Source organism: Lethenteron reissneri, chromosome 39 (assembly GCF_015708825.2).
Source record: "Lethenteron reissneri isolate LAM-NWPU_2019-01 chromosome 39, ASM1570882v1, whole genome shotgun sequence".
Taxonomy (NCBI): Eukaryota; Metazoa; Chordata; class Hyperoartia; order Petromyzontiformes; family Petromyzontidae; genus Lethenteron; species Lethenteron reissneri.
The window spans coordinates 2,763,558-2,780,237 of record NC_083817.1 but is presented as its reverse complement, the minus strand read 5'-3'; the positions used below and the strand labels follow the sequence as shown (position 1 = coordinate 2,780,237).

The window sequence follows — 16,680 nt, the reverse complement described above, 5'->3', positions numbered from 1 at the left end:
CATTGAATCGGAGAGCACGATTTCCAGTGTAATTACAAAACACGCACGCTGGTTTTGCCTCCTCTAAACAAAGCCGGGCTTCTCTTCCCCGCAAAACAGATTTCCCAGTGTTAAACGCACGCTCTGCTAACTGACAATTTAACGCCGTGACGAAACTGTGGAGGCTGCGAAATTCTAACACTGGGGTCATTGTGCCGTTTTTTTCGTGTGTGCTCAAGAAGGTTGGGCTTGCTGCTGCTGCTGCCGCTGCGATGTAAGGCAGATAACAGCGCACGTCTGTGGGCGGCGCAAGACTGCCCCATCAGCGAAGATGTTTTCATTTGCATAGTGCCGACATCCTCGTGCGTCCAGAGCTCCTCTGTCGATCAGAGACAGCTCTCAGAAAGCCGGGGCTAGAACCCCACACAAACGCCTGCGGACCGAATCACACCACCCCAAATGCACCGGACCTCGTCAAGGTCACGGAAGCCAATCCAAGCAGGATCGAGCCTGGTTATTACTTGGACAGGTGACTAGAGCTCGCCGGGGATCGTAGAAAAGGGCCGACGTTGTGGCCGGGAGATGGCAATACAGAAATGGATTATTGAACCTGTCCATGCGGGGCTTTGGGCGTTACCCCCCCTCGTATGCAAGTTTCTTCCCGGTGACTCCGCTTTCCTCAGACATCCCACACATGAATGGACTTGGTCAAACATCACGGTGCAGGACCCTCCTGGATGTGAGTACTGAGACCCAAGCGGAGGCTGTCCTTGCAATATTATAATTGGCATTGCTGGCTGATAAGAAGAACTTTGTGCGAGTTAAATAATCCGCTTGCTGCCAGACAGCATGCCTTTCATATATGGCCTGCTCACTTCTCCAAAATGCAGGCATTATCGCTAAATTCTCCAAGATACGTGCTTAAAAGCGTGGCACTGTACTCAGTAAAGGAGAAAAAAAGGTACAAACTTGGAACATAAATTCACAAAAATGCTTTGGGAGTGTTATATAACTTAATGAATATGAGCAATGGAGCGCTGTGTTTCCCGTAAGAGCGATAGAGTACGCTGCATTCACGCGTTTATATGCTCTGGTTTGGAGAGGTTCGCAAAAACGTTGCATTTTCGTTTCCAATGCGTTTCGTATTGATGTGCGCGTGTGCATCGCACCCGATTAGTCTGGGCAGATATCAAACACGAGAAAACAATAACGGTGGGGTGCACTTGCGCCGTAACGCCGCGGATTTGTGCTGGCATTGGCACAGCGTGCAGAATTCGCAAGTCACCCACCCTCCTCCTTATTTATAGAACTTGGCCAAAAACACATCCCATCCCGTCAGCTGGACTCTTCTCGAGAGGAACAACTTGCAACAGAAAAACAAAACCGTTGCGTCTCTGCCAGCGTTGGGACAAACAACCCAAGGTACGCAGCTGCGTGTGCGAATGGAGAAGGCACAGCCCTGAAAGTGCTTGCTCAGGCCACCGCTGCAGGTAGAGGCTCCACTAGAAGGAGCTCTGGAGCCCTTCAAAAGGGTTACACCCTCATACTGGTGATATCGAGCAGGGACCTGGAGGGTATTTATCCGACACGTCCACGCTGGTCACACTTCTTCGGGAAAAGAGGTGGCAGTACACTCAAAACTTTACCCCCCAACCACACGTGACCTGATGATCGACTTTGTTGTACCTCATTCATTCACACCGCTCCTGGGGGGATTTAAGAAACTTGTCCCACATTAGGACGCTGTCTTTCCGACAGCCCTGTTCTTCACCTGAGGGCGGCTACTTGCGTTGTGGCCGAAACGTCGTGAGAATTTAATCTTATGTTTAATTTTTATTATTTCCCTTCTACGCGACTTTACCGAAAGAACCAAGAATATATTGTCCCACATTGTCGTTTCAACTGCCGTGCCGGGAGATTGAATCGGAGCGGCGACCTCCGGGTTGCCAAGTCCACTGCGCTGACCGTTAGATCGCGGTGGCAGCGTCCCCGCATTGAGACGAAAGTATTTGTTAAAACTGTAAATGTTGTTAAAATATTTCAAGGCCAGTACTTACCAACCATTTAATCTGTCAAACCGCGCTGGCTGGTTTGCGCTTGCCAGGAGCGTTCAAATGTGGCACACAGGCGTTATAATTTGCGCAGTCTGACATCTGATGTGCGGTGATCGGCGAAGTCCGCAAGGTTATTGTTAAAAAAAAATCAAGCAAACCGAGTGCCGCGTCCTGCCAGGACGGAGCGAGTTGCGGCACGAGCAATGATAAAATGGCCAATAAAATCCAACAATGCACCTTACTTTCTTTATAAACAAGGTAATAAATTCCAGCTGAAGCAATGTTTGCGTTAGATTCTTTATGTATTACAGCACGATTTCAAATTTCCTGTTCGCTTTTGTGAATTTTTTTTGTTCCACCCCCAAAGACATCGCTAAACCTTTCGGCGGCTACGTGGACCTCTACCTCTTGGGTGTGACGATTCGTCAATGCAAATCATTGCGCAAAATGTCTTCCCGATTCCTATCTATATATCACACGTCATGGGGATTACGTCGTTCCTGTAACCACTAAAACAATGCTGCATTGTTTAAAAAAAAAAAACAGGAATCGATTCTTGAACCCAATCACGACATCTAAATCGCAGCAATTTCATCGACTCACCCCTCCCTACCTAAGAGAATCACAGAAGAAAAAGAGTCAAATACACTTCTTGCTCAACCGGGACATGGCCCAGATTCCTGGGAAAGTTCGCCGCTGCCACCGCAGCGTGTCGGTACTCAAAAACGTTGCGATTGATTGCTTCCCCCCCGCCACCCACCGAAATGGCAAATCGGCTACAGTAATTGCCGTTTACCGGGTGAGTCCGCGTGAGCGGCCGGCACGGCGCGCTGAGTGGCCCGTAATAGCGGGGCGAGCATGCTCGCCGAGCCATGAAAGTGCACTTTGTGTCGCTCCCCCCGCCATTGCGAGGCGTCACACGGCGTCGTCGCTCTCGGGGCTCCGAGGGTCGCGGAAGCGCCGAGCGCGATGACTTTTCACGGCGCCTCATTCAGTGTCAATTCACACCGTTACGAGTGTGGCATAACGCTTTCACAGTTGATGCGAGTTGATGTTTTTGTTAACATATACTGTAAGTCAATTGATGCGTTTAGCTCAATACCTGATTTTGTACGATGCTACGTCTTATTTTTGTAATTGTTGCTGTTGAGAAATTGGAATGTGTGTTTACTCTCTGGATTAGGGGTGGAAATACGTACTCCCTATGGCGATTCAATTATTTGTTACGGTTCAGGGTTCCAATACAATTCGAGAATATATATTGCATGCACATTACGGTGAACGGTAGTGCCTCTGGCGTGAACCGATTAACAAGTAACAAATAAAAAAAAACAGTGATTCCAACGCATGCCATATGATGCATGCACCGCGAGCTTCAAAATAGATATTAAATGATAAATTGATGCGTCGTTGAGACTCCCATGGATTAACAATCTACAGCAGCATTCACCAGGCCCCGGTGCACAGCCCACACGGCATTTTGATGTATTCCTAATGCCACTAAAGCGTCCGGAGGAGAATGCGCTGACGACGCATTTGCATGGGAGGAATTTTATGATCCGTCGGTCCGGCATTCCAAGACGGGGTGGGAGCAGGTGGCCCAAGTGGCCAGTGCACTAACTCAGCTGTCACCAAAGAGATTTAGTTCATTTAATTTTCCCAAAACAGCACAACCGCGTCCGCCCCCCTCCCTCCCGCCCTCTGCGTGCGGAAACATTTCCACCCTGGTCTCAAAACGAGGGCCTCAGCATCTCCGCAGAGGGCACGCGGGGGGCGTGCAGCCTCGACGCAGTAAAAAAGAAACCTCATCCAAACAACCTGGAAATTACGATTCCAGCAGAGTCACCGTGACCAATCGGGGGACGGCTCGTGTACGCGAGGACGTTGCAGGGCGGCTCATCCATCCTCAATCGCCGCACGACGAGGCCGGCAGCGGCGACGGCGGCGGCAGGAGTGCTCGCATCACAAGCCGTCGGGACCGCCGATACTCGCGCGTTAACACGACGACGAGTTTAACAAGATTTAGTGATGCTCTGTCGTCATGGATTGTGGGTAATAATTTAAGCCAACGGGGCTCGTGGACAAACGTGTTTTTTTTTATTTTGCACGTTCGATAGTAACACTGCGGTCTTAAAATAAACATGATAGAGACATCTCTATTTGCTGCGAAGGACACCATAGCCTGAAACGTCGCCCGTTACACATGTTCCTTGTAAGGCCACGGTGTTATTGATGAATGCATTGATTTAGATTTTTGTTATTTTTACATGGCGATCCGGACCCTGTTTGTGTATTCATGTAGCGGCACACTGCGCACCGCTAGGGCGTGCAAACTCCGGATGGCGCGGATAAGATCGTGGAACTCCACCAACACCGCACGCCCCACAAGCACACGCCGCCGTTTCAATGAATCCCAGAGCCGTGCTGGCCACGGAATAATAAGGCCTGGCCTCGTTTAGCGCAGTTCACGCCGACCCATGGAAAGGGAGCGAGCGGTTGAAATACTACACCGAACAAACAATAAAACTGCATTCATGAGCATATATGCAAGGCGGCTCCGCTGAGTTATAATGCGTAAGCTACGAGTTGTGAGGAGTTATACACGAAAAAAATGGAAGGACGGACGCATGCTTTGTATTGCATTAAAGTTAGAAAGCAGAACACGTGGAATGAGCAAACACATGCAGGTTGAAGACCACAATTGAAACTGGTGAGAAAAGTGAATGGGGATTGGGCAGGGCACGTCGCAAGAAAGGACGAGGGACGATGGCCAAGAATAGCGACAGAATGGCAGCTAAGGAATGCACGTTCAACTTCTTTCGCACCGTACGTAGCCAACCGCGCGAATCGTAGGTGCGGGGGCAACCACGACAAACTAAACACAAAAAAGTAGTTTTAAATAAATTAGTTTTCAATCTAAATTTAAAAGTGCATAGCTCCAGTGCCTTCCTGTGTGTGTGTACAGTGTGTATAATGTGAACGCATACACAAGGGAGACAACCAGCTGGGAGATGGAGTGACAAAGTCAGCTCGCGTGCAATGTCACAGGGTGGATTGGTAAATCGCGGAATCGTGACAGATGGCGGCGGGGGCTTGGGGAGGCATTCATCTCGCAGTGCATTGACGATGGTTGATGAAGACGATGATGATGATACAGAGTGTGTATAGAGTTGTAGTTAAGCTACATTGAGTTACACTGCAGATAGCTCCACCACTCACAGCTGTACCTTTCACGGGGGGGGGGGGGGGGGGTTCATAACATGGCAGTAAACAGACTCACCGCCTTTCACCTGAAAAACCGACCCACTGGTTTCGGACGCGGCCTTCTAAGTTGCTGATTCTGCTCAAGTCCATGTTAAAAAATAATTTATCTAGACTCCGAATTGTGACACAGTACGAAATTGTGGAGGGGGAGGAGTCGGTGACATGCCAACTATAAAACAAAGCTAATGGTGTGACCTTCCCAGGGTAACCTTCCCAGGCCGACCTTCCACGGGAGATTTACCTTCCAAGCAAAAACAGCACGCGGTATTTTAATTTGCCACGTGACCCCAGGGTGAGTCGGCGGTGATTTAAAAATACGTCCGAATTAGCGACGACGTTCCCACGTGCCACAACTCTCGCCTCTCGTGCCGATCCGGGAGGCCAGCAGTAGGGGACAAACAACATCGGGGGTCCTCTCCTGCTCCCTCCACCGCCACCACCACAAGCCGGGCTGTCACGGCGCATCGCTTGAACGAGGATTCTCAGGCTCGTGACAGGCGCTCGCAAAATCGCCTGCATGCTGCGTGAGAAAAGAGTTATTTTCGATTCGTCCGTGTTGTGTGTATGTGCGTTCAACTACTTTCGCACCGTACGTAGCCGACCGCGCGAATCAGAGGTGTGGAAAACAAGTGGACTTGGAGGCGGAGCATCGCTGGAAAGGTTGACTAGCAGATGGACGAGACTGGTGATGAAATGGCAGCCAAAGCAGGGAGCTTGACAGAGGTCGAGCACCCCAGAGATGGAGTGAAGGGGTCAACCCGTGTGTGGGAGTGAGGTGCATTGTGGGGAGCGAGGTGGTTTGTGGCATCGCAGGACCACGAGGGATGGCGACGGCGTGTGAAGGCACTTTTTCCTTCATCTGCACCATATTTGCGGCCTTAAATATCTCAGTTGCACATCGTAAGCAAATAGGAGTTGCTAAACAAACGGCCTTGCCTCTGCACGTCTCGATCAGTCATCGGCAGGGTGAATCACCGCTTCTTCGCAACGAGGAATTCTTTTGGTCAAAAAAGCATACTGAGGCAGAGGGGAAATATTCCATTGTGGAAATTCTGTGAAATGGATTGGTAACACCAGCACGATGTTAGGGCCAATTTTCCATCTCGCAGGCAGGTGCCACCAGCATGTCTGTGGCGAATAGACGTTAAGTAGTCCCCACCCCCACCGACGCGATTCTACGAGTTGCCACGATTTCTGGGTGGCGATTTCAGTCACGAATCGATTCCCTCTCGTGTCGTTTGCAGAGGGATCAGCAGTCCCGTTTGTCCGTTCGTTTTGCCTAGGGAAAGGGAACGTGGAGACAGAGCGGTGAAATCAACTCCACTCAAGCGCAGCTGCAAAGTGGGTCGTTGCATCATCGTGGGATTGTGAGAGATGGCGGTGGATAGGAAGGGCTTAACCCAGCAGTGATTTGATCAAGGCTGCTGGTGCTGCTGCTGATGACGACGACTAAGCGTGAACGGCGGTCCGTTCCGACACTGCTCTGCAGCAAACGGGGGTGACGAGCGAGCGACCACGCCAGGCCTGCCGAGCGGTCGGAAGACGGCAGCGGCACACCGCGGGTCGCCACGGCAACAAGCAAAACACAAGAGGCACCGCTCCCCCGCCTCTGAGGGTCATCAATCACGGGGCGTCCTTCACAGCGAGTCTTCACATGCAACACGATCCCGCTCACTCACTCCTCACTCGACATCGCGGCAGTTTGGATTTAGCTGTATTTATATAAAGGCAATTACACGTTAGACGCATCCCAAGGAATCTTGAGATACGGTCGCGTTTGTACAATCCATAGTGTGATCGTCAGGCGCTGCCACGTGTACGCAACAGCGTTTTTTGTCAATCCGCTGCTGGATGAGGGCCTCCATACGCCGTGGGGGTCGCGCGTGCATATCGGTCGACGATACCGCATCACGCTGGTCGGTGCGGGCTAAAGGTGGGGGAGCACAGAAGCGGGGGGCGTAGAAGCGCAGTACAACTTTGCTGCCCTACCTTCTGGGGTGATGTTCAACTCCAGAAGGGCCTCCCCTGCTGTCATCCAGAATGGCTTTCGGTGCTGATCGAGGACATTCGGGACGGATGGAAATTGTCACAGGCGGATGAAGAATAGGACAGCCTCAAGCTTGGACTTGACAAGAGAGTTCGAGCGAGCAGCGGGCAAGGCGAGAGGGATAGAGTTCCGGACTGCGAAGGAGCGGCGGGGAAAGAGCGACCGCCCGCTGGACGCAAGGCGGACTCTGGGCGCACGAGCGGGAACAGAGCGGAGAGAATTTAATTAACCCGGCTCAACGAAACCCGGCACCGCTTCGGAGCGGAAACCGGAGAGAGATGATTGTATCAATTTTGTGCAAGCCTCATTTTCGCAGATAATACATTAACATAAACCACACCTTACAATACCTCACTTGTTGTTTTTTCTTTCAGTAAATGTAAGCCACCAGAAGACACTTTCACGAAGTCATGCTTTGATCAAAGTCAACTGTGAAGAGAGACCCCCGGCACTCGTGAGAGCAGGACTTGACGGCTAACGGGAACAGGAGCAATGCTGTCACCCGGGAAACCATCAACGATCCGTTGCCTGGGAAACGACGATCTGTTACCCGGGAAACCAACAACATTCCGTAACCCGGGAAGCCAGCGACACCCCATCCCCAACACAGACGATTCTGGGGATATTTTGAACAGGAGGTTGTGTCTACCATGCTAGTTCCACACACACACACACGTATGTGGGGACGCTGAAAGAAAAACCACAAATATTTTTACTTTGTTTTCGCTATCATCAATGCACTAACCCCTCTTATATAACCGCTACCTTAAGACAGGTCCTCAAAATAAGGCAAACAACGAATCAACCGACAACCTTCCCCGTCACTTTGATCACGGCCGCCTCCCCTTCTTCGTCTTAAGATCACACGTACGCACGTTGACATTTGCTGAAAAGACACAAACCGCTCGCCGCGCGCGCGCCGACAATGCCCGTACACCGAGAGCCGTTTTGTGTAAAACATGCCTTTGCCACTCCGCTCTGGCTAACCTGTAAACACGAACACTGGATTTCCTACACAACGGCCCAACCGGCGGACTGGCTCGGCCGGCTTGCAGAGCGCCGCGCTGACCCGGCGAAGGGGGCATCAGACGGCGAAGGGGGCATCAGACGGCGGCGGGGCCAGTGCCACGCTCCGGCCCTCAATGCGAGCACTGTTCACGCCGTCTCCTCGTCACAAAGAGGAGCTTTATCGGGAGGGCCGCGTTATGAAACCGCAGACGCGCAGACACGCACCGCCGAGCCGCACGAGCGGAAAATAAATAAAGCCACAAAATCACCGAGATGAAGGCTCTCGTGAGCGCGGCTAAACATTAACGGGTGGAGATCTGTCGCAGGAGGATGTGGTGGTGCCCGTTGCCGGTTGGCCGCTCCGTCTCACGGAGCGACGGGACAGTGCGTGGCAGCGCAGAGCCGTGTGCCGCCACGCGAGCGTGGCCGTGAGAAGGGCGGCCCGTCAAACGGTCCTACTCGACCGCGGTTGTGCCGTACAGATTTCGCCGGGCCGTCGCGCTCTCCCGCGCCACCAAGGGCGAACGCCGGTGCCCTTTGAACGGCGTGAACGCCGTGGGCGGAGACATGCGTGGTTCACTTAACCGGGGCCCCACGGTCCCCGGGGCAAAGCAGTGTGCCCACTTGGTTTAAGTGTGTCCCTTTTTTCGAGCGCTATTTCTACCGGCAGCGATAAAAATAAAGCTACGCAAACACGACGGACAAAGGAGTCACTCAGGTATGCGCTCTACAATTCCGCCGCCGCCGCGAGGTCTGCGTTACTCAAAGCCTGCCGCTCGGCTCGGGCACGGGTTTGGAGGCTTCACTCGGAGCGCCTCGCTGGCACGCGCTGCACGGCCGTGTGTGCCGTGTGTGCCGTTTGTGCCGTGCGTGCCGTGCGCACGCGCAAGGCGCACCACGTGCGGGCATGAGTGTGTGCCACGCGTGGAACGCCGAAAGGAGGCTGCAACATCCGCCTGCCGTGAGCTCGTAATTTATGGGTCCGTCTTGACAGCGTTCAAATTAGCCACCGTCTCCCTCCTTGCCGCGCGGTGCTACGGCTTTTCACACTTTTGGAAATGAAATGCCAAAAATAAATATTCTTAGTCGCGAGGGATGTAATGATTCAGCCACTCACACCCACCCACCCCTCCCCACTTCCGCTCTCCTGAGGAGAGTATTGTGTCAAAATGCAACCACAACAAACGGTGAAACTCTACTGGAATATAATTGGAGGGAAAAAAGAACGAACAAGACTGGGAAAAATACCTGCCTCTGAAAAATCTGCGGTGCCAGGCACACACAACACACGAAGGCAAAAAAGCTTCCACAGCCTTGGACCCTCAATTCATTGGGATTTAGCTGGGGTTTGGTGAGGGCTAAAGACTACAAGGTTAAGGATTAACGCAGCAAAGTATACACACACACACAGAGCTCACATACACTCCCACTGACACACGGGGGGGAAATATGTAAGATAAAGACTGACCTTTTCGCCTTATAGACTATTGGGACGGGTGCTGTATGCGAGCACCTATTATGGCCAGCATGGCACGCCAATGGGGGTGGGGTGTTAGCAACGCCAGCCAGCTTTGTCTCGCCAGTGCAGATGTTTACGCACTGTAGCAGGCACTTATTTGAGGCCCCTACACCGGTTCTGATATCACTCGCCACCGGCGCTAACCGTTGCCAGGAATTGAACCTTGTTCATAGAACAAGGTGATGATTGCTCCCAACACGGGCACGCGCATACACAACAACAACCGCTGCTGTCCTTTGAACACAAAGTAAAGGCGGTTTCACCACGGCGCTTGCGTCAGGCCACGTGCACAACAAAGACAAAGATCCCCCAGTCTCGCCTTGATAGACTGTTGGAGCAAGTGCTGTTAGCGAGCATCTATTAAGGCCAAAATGTCACACGAGGGGGTGGGTGGCCAGCACCACGCCTCCCTTGTGGCAATGCTGTTACGCATTGCACCAGGTGCTCAATTGAGGCCGACTCGACCCGAGGGGAGATAATCGTCACTGGTGTCGGCCGTGATGGGGGGAAAAACAGAAGGAATACAAATAAAGAGTGAAAACTCCAGCCGGGGTTCATCAAAGTGGTGCACCTCAGCAGTGCCCTCGTGGTGCCATGGCGACCTGGGGGCGGCAGGTCAAGCGCGGCCCTGCGGAGCCGTCGTCGCACTCCAACGCCACGGCACTTCCTTTCATGCAGCTGGGGGCTCGAAACGCAGGCACGAGCTTTGCTCCGCGTGGGTGGCATCGCATTACCTGTGTTCACCCCCCCCCCCCCCCCGCCGCCGGCTTCCACCTTTTTGCTTTCATGTCCCCAATGGAATAATAAAGAATGAATAATAATAATCACGTATTACATTTTCTATTAGCACTACCATATTCCTGACAATGCAAGGCTATGCCGGCAGGAAGGCGCTGATAATGTTGCTACGTGATATCCCAATTGAGTTAGGTTTTTCAGCCTTGCAAAGTTCGGACGACAAGGTTTGGCACACAACGGCCTCCTCATTTTTAATTACGGGATGTCGATTCTCCACAGTGAAGCAGAGGGTGCTGAGTATTTTATGGCAGCATTAACCAAGGAGGCCTGTCGGGTTCGAACCGCGAACTTCTGCAATAAAAAACAATACGCGCTCCCGTCACCGCCGATTAACACCGATTACTTATCCAGGAAACGCTTGGGCTAGTACGAAGGCCATTACCCGGGAGGGTGCTACTACATCGAGGTGTTTTGCCATTTCCATCAAAGCGTGTGTGGCCTTGCGCGAGAGGACAGCAGAGAACCCAGAGATAAACCCAATATGAGGGGAGGGGGTGATAGCACCGCCAAGCTCCTAGTCACCTAGCAGCACCACCACAGCTGCGACGCGTGGGCACAACAAAGCAAAAGGCCGGCAACTGTGAACTCAGACCACCACCCACGAACGTCAAATAGGGAGCGATTCAATGCGGCGTCAATTCACACAAGGCCATTACAAGAAACCACCGCGATTCGACGTGAATATTGTGAGCCAAAGGGTCAATGTTCATCGGTGAATCGATGTATCGTCATTACACGATTATCGCGTTAATGTCGCTGAGAAACCTTGGATATTTTATCATGGTTATTATTAAAATGGCCGCACGGTGGTAACGCCTGTGCCTCACCGCAAGATCAGTTAGTTTGTATTTCCTCCTCTTGTTGTGCAGAGTGAGCGAGTGTGTGAGTGTAGAGTTTGTCGGTTCTCTCCCCGTGTTCTGCGTGGGTCTCCTTCGGGTTCTCTGGTTTCCTCCCACGGTTAAAGCAACGCCGCACACTCTCGCAACGGTATCGACCAAACATCCCCGGTGTTGAAAAACAACCTGCAAATTTACTCAATTGAGATCACAAACGGCAACATCGCCCCCCACTGAGAAAATTTGGCAGAACACTCGTGAAAAAAGAGTCTTGGACACTGAGACTTTCCTGGGAATAATAATAATAAAATAATTCACTGTCTTGTGCTCCCTACAGTCGGTCACCCGCATCTTAGTATTGTTGAGACCAAGGATTTCATGGGTAAGCAAGTGTGATAATAACATTCATTACATGATTTTTCCTCTTCACAAACATAGTACCTTTACCTACTTTACAATCCCAGCATCAGCCTCGCGCGAGCAACTTCCGCCTCCATGCGCTCACGCCAGGTCATTGACGACGACGGCGACAATCGCAACGATTGTTCACCGACCTCGTTGACCACGAGACGTTCCCCAGAGCGCCGTTAAAGCGCGAGACAAACGCGGTTCTTGTCTCGCCACGTTCCGTGAAAGGCACTTCTTGGCGATGCCGGGGCCAGAGTTGGCTGCGGAGTTCACCCACTGCCCGGTGTTGTGCCCCGTAAATCACGGCTACTTGTGTGGCTGGCTTGGCCGGCCGGCACGAGCTGCCAAATATAAGACACACTGCCAGGAATGCTAGTGGCTGGCAACCCGGCGATAATTTAACTGGAGCATATTGTATATTCCCGGCGCGAGGACACACGCAGAGAGAAATGTTGTTCTCGGGGAAAAATTTTTCCCACCGAATATTCGAATTCCCTTGGACTGGAGAGGCTTAACGAGCACCCTCTGATTCATGAACAATCTACGCAAAACGGCACGTTACAGGCGGAGTGCGTCATTGGGCAGCTCAGTCCACACTCGCGTTTCAATCAACCCAGACCTTAGTTTGTAACAAGATATTTACCTGCGTTTACAATACCACGCTCACAAAGGAAAGGTGGGTCTGAAACACGTCGGCATAAATCACAATTAAAACTACAATACTTCAGCGAACTTGTTTAAACTGCGCTTCACTTTTACTCGGCCAATGTTTTCTTTCGCGGCTTTCAATCGAGGCTTTACTACACAAGGAAACAAAAACCGCTTCGCATTTCCTGGTGAGACACGGCGGCGCTCGCGACCAACCCCCCTCCCCCCCGCCCGCCGAAACGCGAGAGACTGGCGGCGTCTCGACAGCTGGGACGGCGGAGCGAGCGAGTGGCACTTTGGGCAGACTTAGGTAGGTAAGGGGAGGTGCGCGCCAGCCAGCGGGGCTCCTGTGCTGCGCATGGGGGCATTAAAGGCTTGCAGCACCCCCCACCCCCGTCTGCACTAATCGGGTCGAGCACCAAAAAGCGGCATTGCTGCGATTACAGCACGGGACACACACGTCGCGTTCCCACGGACGCTCACAAAGAGGTCTGGCCCCAGTCTTGCGAACCCCGGCAAAGTGGGCTCGGGCCGGATTTCCACACAGCAGGGCTCACTGGGTCGAGGCAGCTCCGACTGGGCCGTGTCGCACGCACTTTCAGTTGGGCCGCGTGACTCGCTCCGCCAAGGGAGCTGCACGTTTCTGGGCGGGTTGCCCTCGGGGAAATGCTGGAGTCATCACAGGGTCAAGGCGGCGAACGGGATGTACTGCAAATGGGGTCCTGCGCGAAAGACCAACTTCGGGGCAGCCGAGTAAGTCCTGTCCCGCACGAGAGTGGTGGGCAGCCTGGCCATCCCGTCACCGTCCGGCGGCGTCGTCAGAAAACAAACATATAAAAGTTTTGAGCCGCAAAGAGTATGGAAGCTACTGAGCGCACGCACGGGGAAACCAGGGCGCCAAGTCGGCACTTCAGGTGGGCGCGCCTACACGCACACCGCAACGCTTCCAATCGGCAGAGAGACTCTCCCCGCTCTGGCGGTGGGCGGTTGTTTTGGCCAAGGTGCGTGCGAGAGGGGGGGAGGGGAGGGACCAGGTAGAAAAGGTGAGTTTCAGCTTCAGCAAGGGTTGAGTAAAATTACGAGAGGGCGCTGCGGTGGAGAGCCCTCGCGGATTAGCAAGGGGGGGGGGGGTAGGGAACAAATCAAAGACGAACCGCGTGGCGCCGTCTCGGACCCGCGTTGTTTTCAACGAGACTGGCACAGCCACAATTGTAGATGTGCAAATAGAGAGAACCAACGGTAACTTAATCTGCGAGTGCTGTCATCCTGGCTGGGGCCCAGCGGCGCGGCTAATTGAATGCGCTACATTATCACGGCGAACAGCACCGCCGTTTCTTCCACTTGAAAACATCCAGGAATTGTCGCACGGTAATTCTTTTAACTGCGATTGCGTGATTTAATTACTCTCCGAAACAGTAACGTGAGGAAACACCCTCCCCTCCCAGACGAAACTTAAATGTAAGATTTTTAGCAAAAGTTCCGCTTTGTTATTTTATTACAAAGGGTCAATCATGCGGAAATAGCGTCGCTGCCAATCCCAGGCCGAGCACACGCGGCGGGGGCTGTGTGGGGGGACTGGGGCTGCAGGGCGGTGGAGAAGCGATTCCCTCCCCCCCCCATCCCGAGCTATTCGATGAATCGTCACGTTTCGAGGCCGCAGCTGGATCCTGGAAGACGAAGCCGAGACAAAATAACAGAGAAGAGACGCGAGCCGCGCGACAAAGTTAAAACCTGCCCAAGCAAACCCTGACCTGGTAAACAGCAAATATTATTTCAAACAAGAGCACAAAGAAACGACCAACACAACGCAAACAAGCAGCACTCGAAAACCATTGCTGTTCTAAACACACAGTCTATCACACCACAACAACAACAACACGCCGCCATGTTAAGTAAATTCTCTCAAGAAAAATACGCATGCTTTATTATTTGCGCTCAATCATGAATCCGATAGGGGAGCACAGAAACGTCATCCTAATTGAATGCTAGCTCCTGATTACAGCGGCGTGGCATCCGTGGGATTGCGATTGCCTTTGAAGAGGAATGATGTCAGCGAGCGGTGCGGAACGGACGCCTCGTTCGAGGGCGACTCCCCCGGCGCAGGAGCGGGACTGCGGAAAACCAGCGCAGCCACGGCTGGCGAGAACGCGTTCCCACGGCGCTTGGCTATACAGCACCGGTACCCCCACCTCCCGGTCAACGACCCTCCCCAAACCCAGTTGGCCTACCACCCAGTCACCCCGCTAACCTCATCCTCCCTCCCATAATGCCATCCACAACCTGCCCCTATCTTTACCACTCAGTCGCTGACCCTTCCCTAACCCTACCCCCAATTGCCTGGAGAGACAAAGATTACCCCGCATCGTCTTTACCAGGCTGGTGGGGCAAGTGCTGTTAGCGGGCACCTATGAAGGCAGGAATGGTACCCTCATGCAATTACACCCCCGCCTCCCCCGCACTTGACTTAGCTCGTCGGATTCCTCCAGGATAATTAAAGTTCTGATTCGGAACTCAACCCCCACCTCTACGACCACCTCATCGTGTCACCATCACCCTCCTGTACCACTGGGCCCAGCCACGTCGCCCCACACCCCACTCCGGTGTATCCCAGGTGCACCACGGACAGGGAGAGCGGGAAGAATAGCAGGAGCGATGTGCGCGGTGCGAGCGGCGCGCGTTGTTATTCCGCGTGCGGCACATCGCACGCTCAGCGGGGCAATTCCCTCACTGCTTGTTTTTCGCAGTTTTGCACAAAGAGTTCCTGAAACAAAAACAAAAACCTCGGTGGCATTGTGTTCCTGAAACGGCTTCTCACCTGATCCCGTTTCACCGCGGCGGTGGCAGCGGCGCTCGGAATGCGAGTCGGGAGCGTGAGCGAGAACAAAAAAATAACAAAAAATCCACCCGCAAGCAAGCGCGGTGGGGTTCACAATGGCGGGAAAAGAGTGCTAGCACTACCCCCCCCTCCAACAAAGAGTGGCGGTCACTCAGACACGCGCCGCCCCGTGCAGCAGCGCAGGAAGCGATGATGAATGAGCGGCGAGGCAGGTACACACCGGTCGGCAAGAGTCAACACGGCACCGTGACCCGCGACCTGCGCGCAGCGACCGCCCCTCCTAGCACCACAAGGCCTCGACAGCCCCGAGCGTTCACCAACCCCCGTGCAGACTCCTCGGTGTGGCGCTCGCCATCGACCCACATGGCGAGCAGTGTCGACTTCGAATGCTTCCAAAAGTCAAACCCCCGACTTCCCGCCCGGCGCCGAACACGCGCGCAACTACCGCGCGCTCCGCTGCCGATGGACGCTCGCCGGCTGGGCGAGGACAAAGCACAAAAGCGTCCGGTCGGGTCGTGCAAACCACAAAGGGGACCGAGAGCCACGACGGGGGCGCGTTGTGCACGAGCACCCGCAGCACGCTCCCGGGACGCGAGGCGCCGGGAGATGCGCGTGAAAGGGGCAACCGTTCACCCGCGACAGCCAGCGAGCGGGTGGTCGCTCCTCTTACGGCGCCGGCACCACGGTGGCGTGATGTTAACTGCTGCCTCGCCTGGTATGCAGAAGGTCGTGGGTTCGATCCCGACCCTGTATAATTGGAGTTTGCGTGTCTCTCTCCTCGTGGTCGCGTGGATATTTTCTCTCCGGGTCCTCCGGTTTCTTTATTTGGCTGCTGTAAATTTCCACATAAGCCACTTCGTTAAACTACCATTTGTGGCCACGTCGCTTCTGAAAAAGAACTAATAGCTCAGTGGGGTTTACCTGGCAAAATAGAAAGTTTAGTTTGAGTGTTTATATATGTTGTGCATTGCTTACCCTTCCTATACTTTGCACTCCTATAGTTTCCTTTGTATTGTTTGTTGTTGTCACGTTCTGAACCGCCCCCCCCCCCCCCTACTGGAAATCTGTGGGGAGAAAAGAGCTTCATGGCTCATCGGATTTCTGCCGGCTAAATAAAGATGATGATTCTGGCCACCCCCTCGTGCTCTGCTTGCGAACTCCTTCGTCTTCAGCAGGTGCCGTGAGTACCTGCTGCACAGACCGCCGCCAACTTTGTGGGGAAACGGTTGAACGGCGGAGCTTCGGGTTTTCTGCAATCGAAATGTTCTTTGAACAAACTCACG

General features: G+C 53.2%; 1 protein-coding gene across 1 annotated transcript in view; it reads right to left on the bottom strand.

Moving 5' to 3' along the window:
- FARSA (phenylalanyl-tRNA synthetase subunit alpha) overlaps positions 1 to 16,680 on the bottom strand; it is a 56,542-nt gene that overhangs the window by 15,464 nt on the left and 24,398 nt on the right.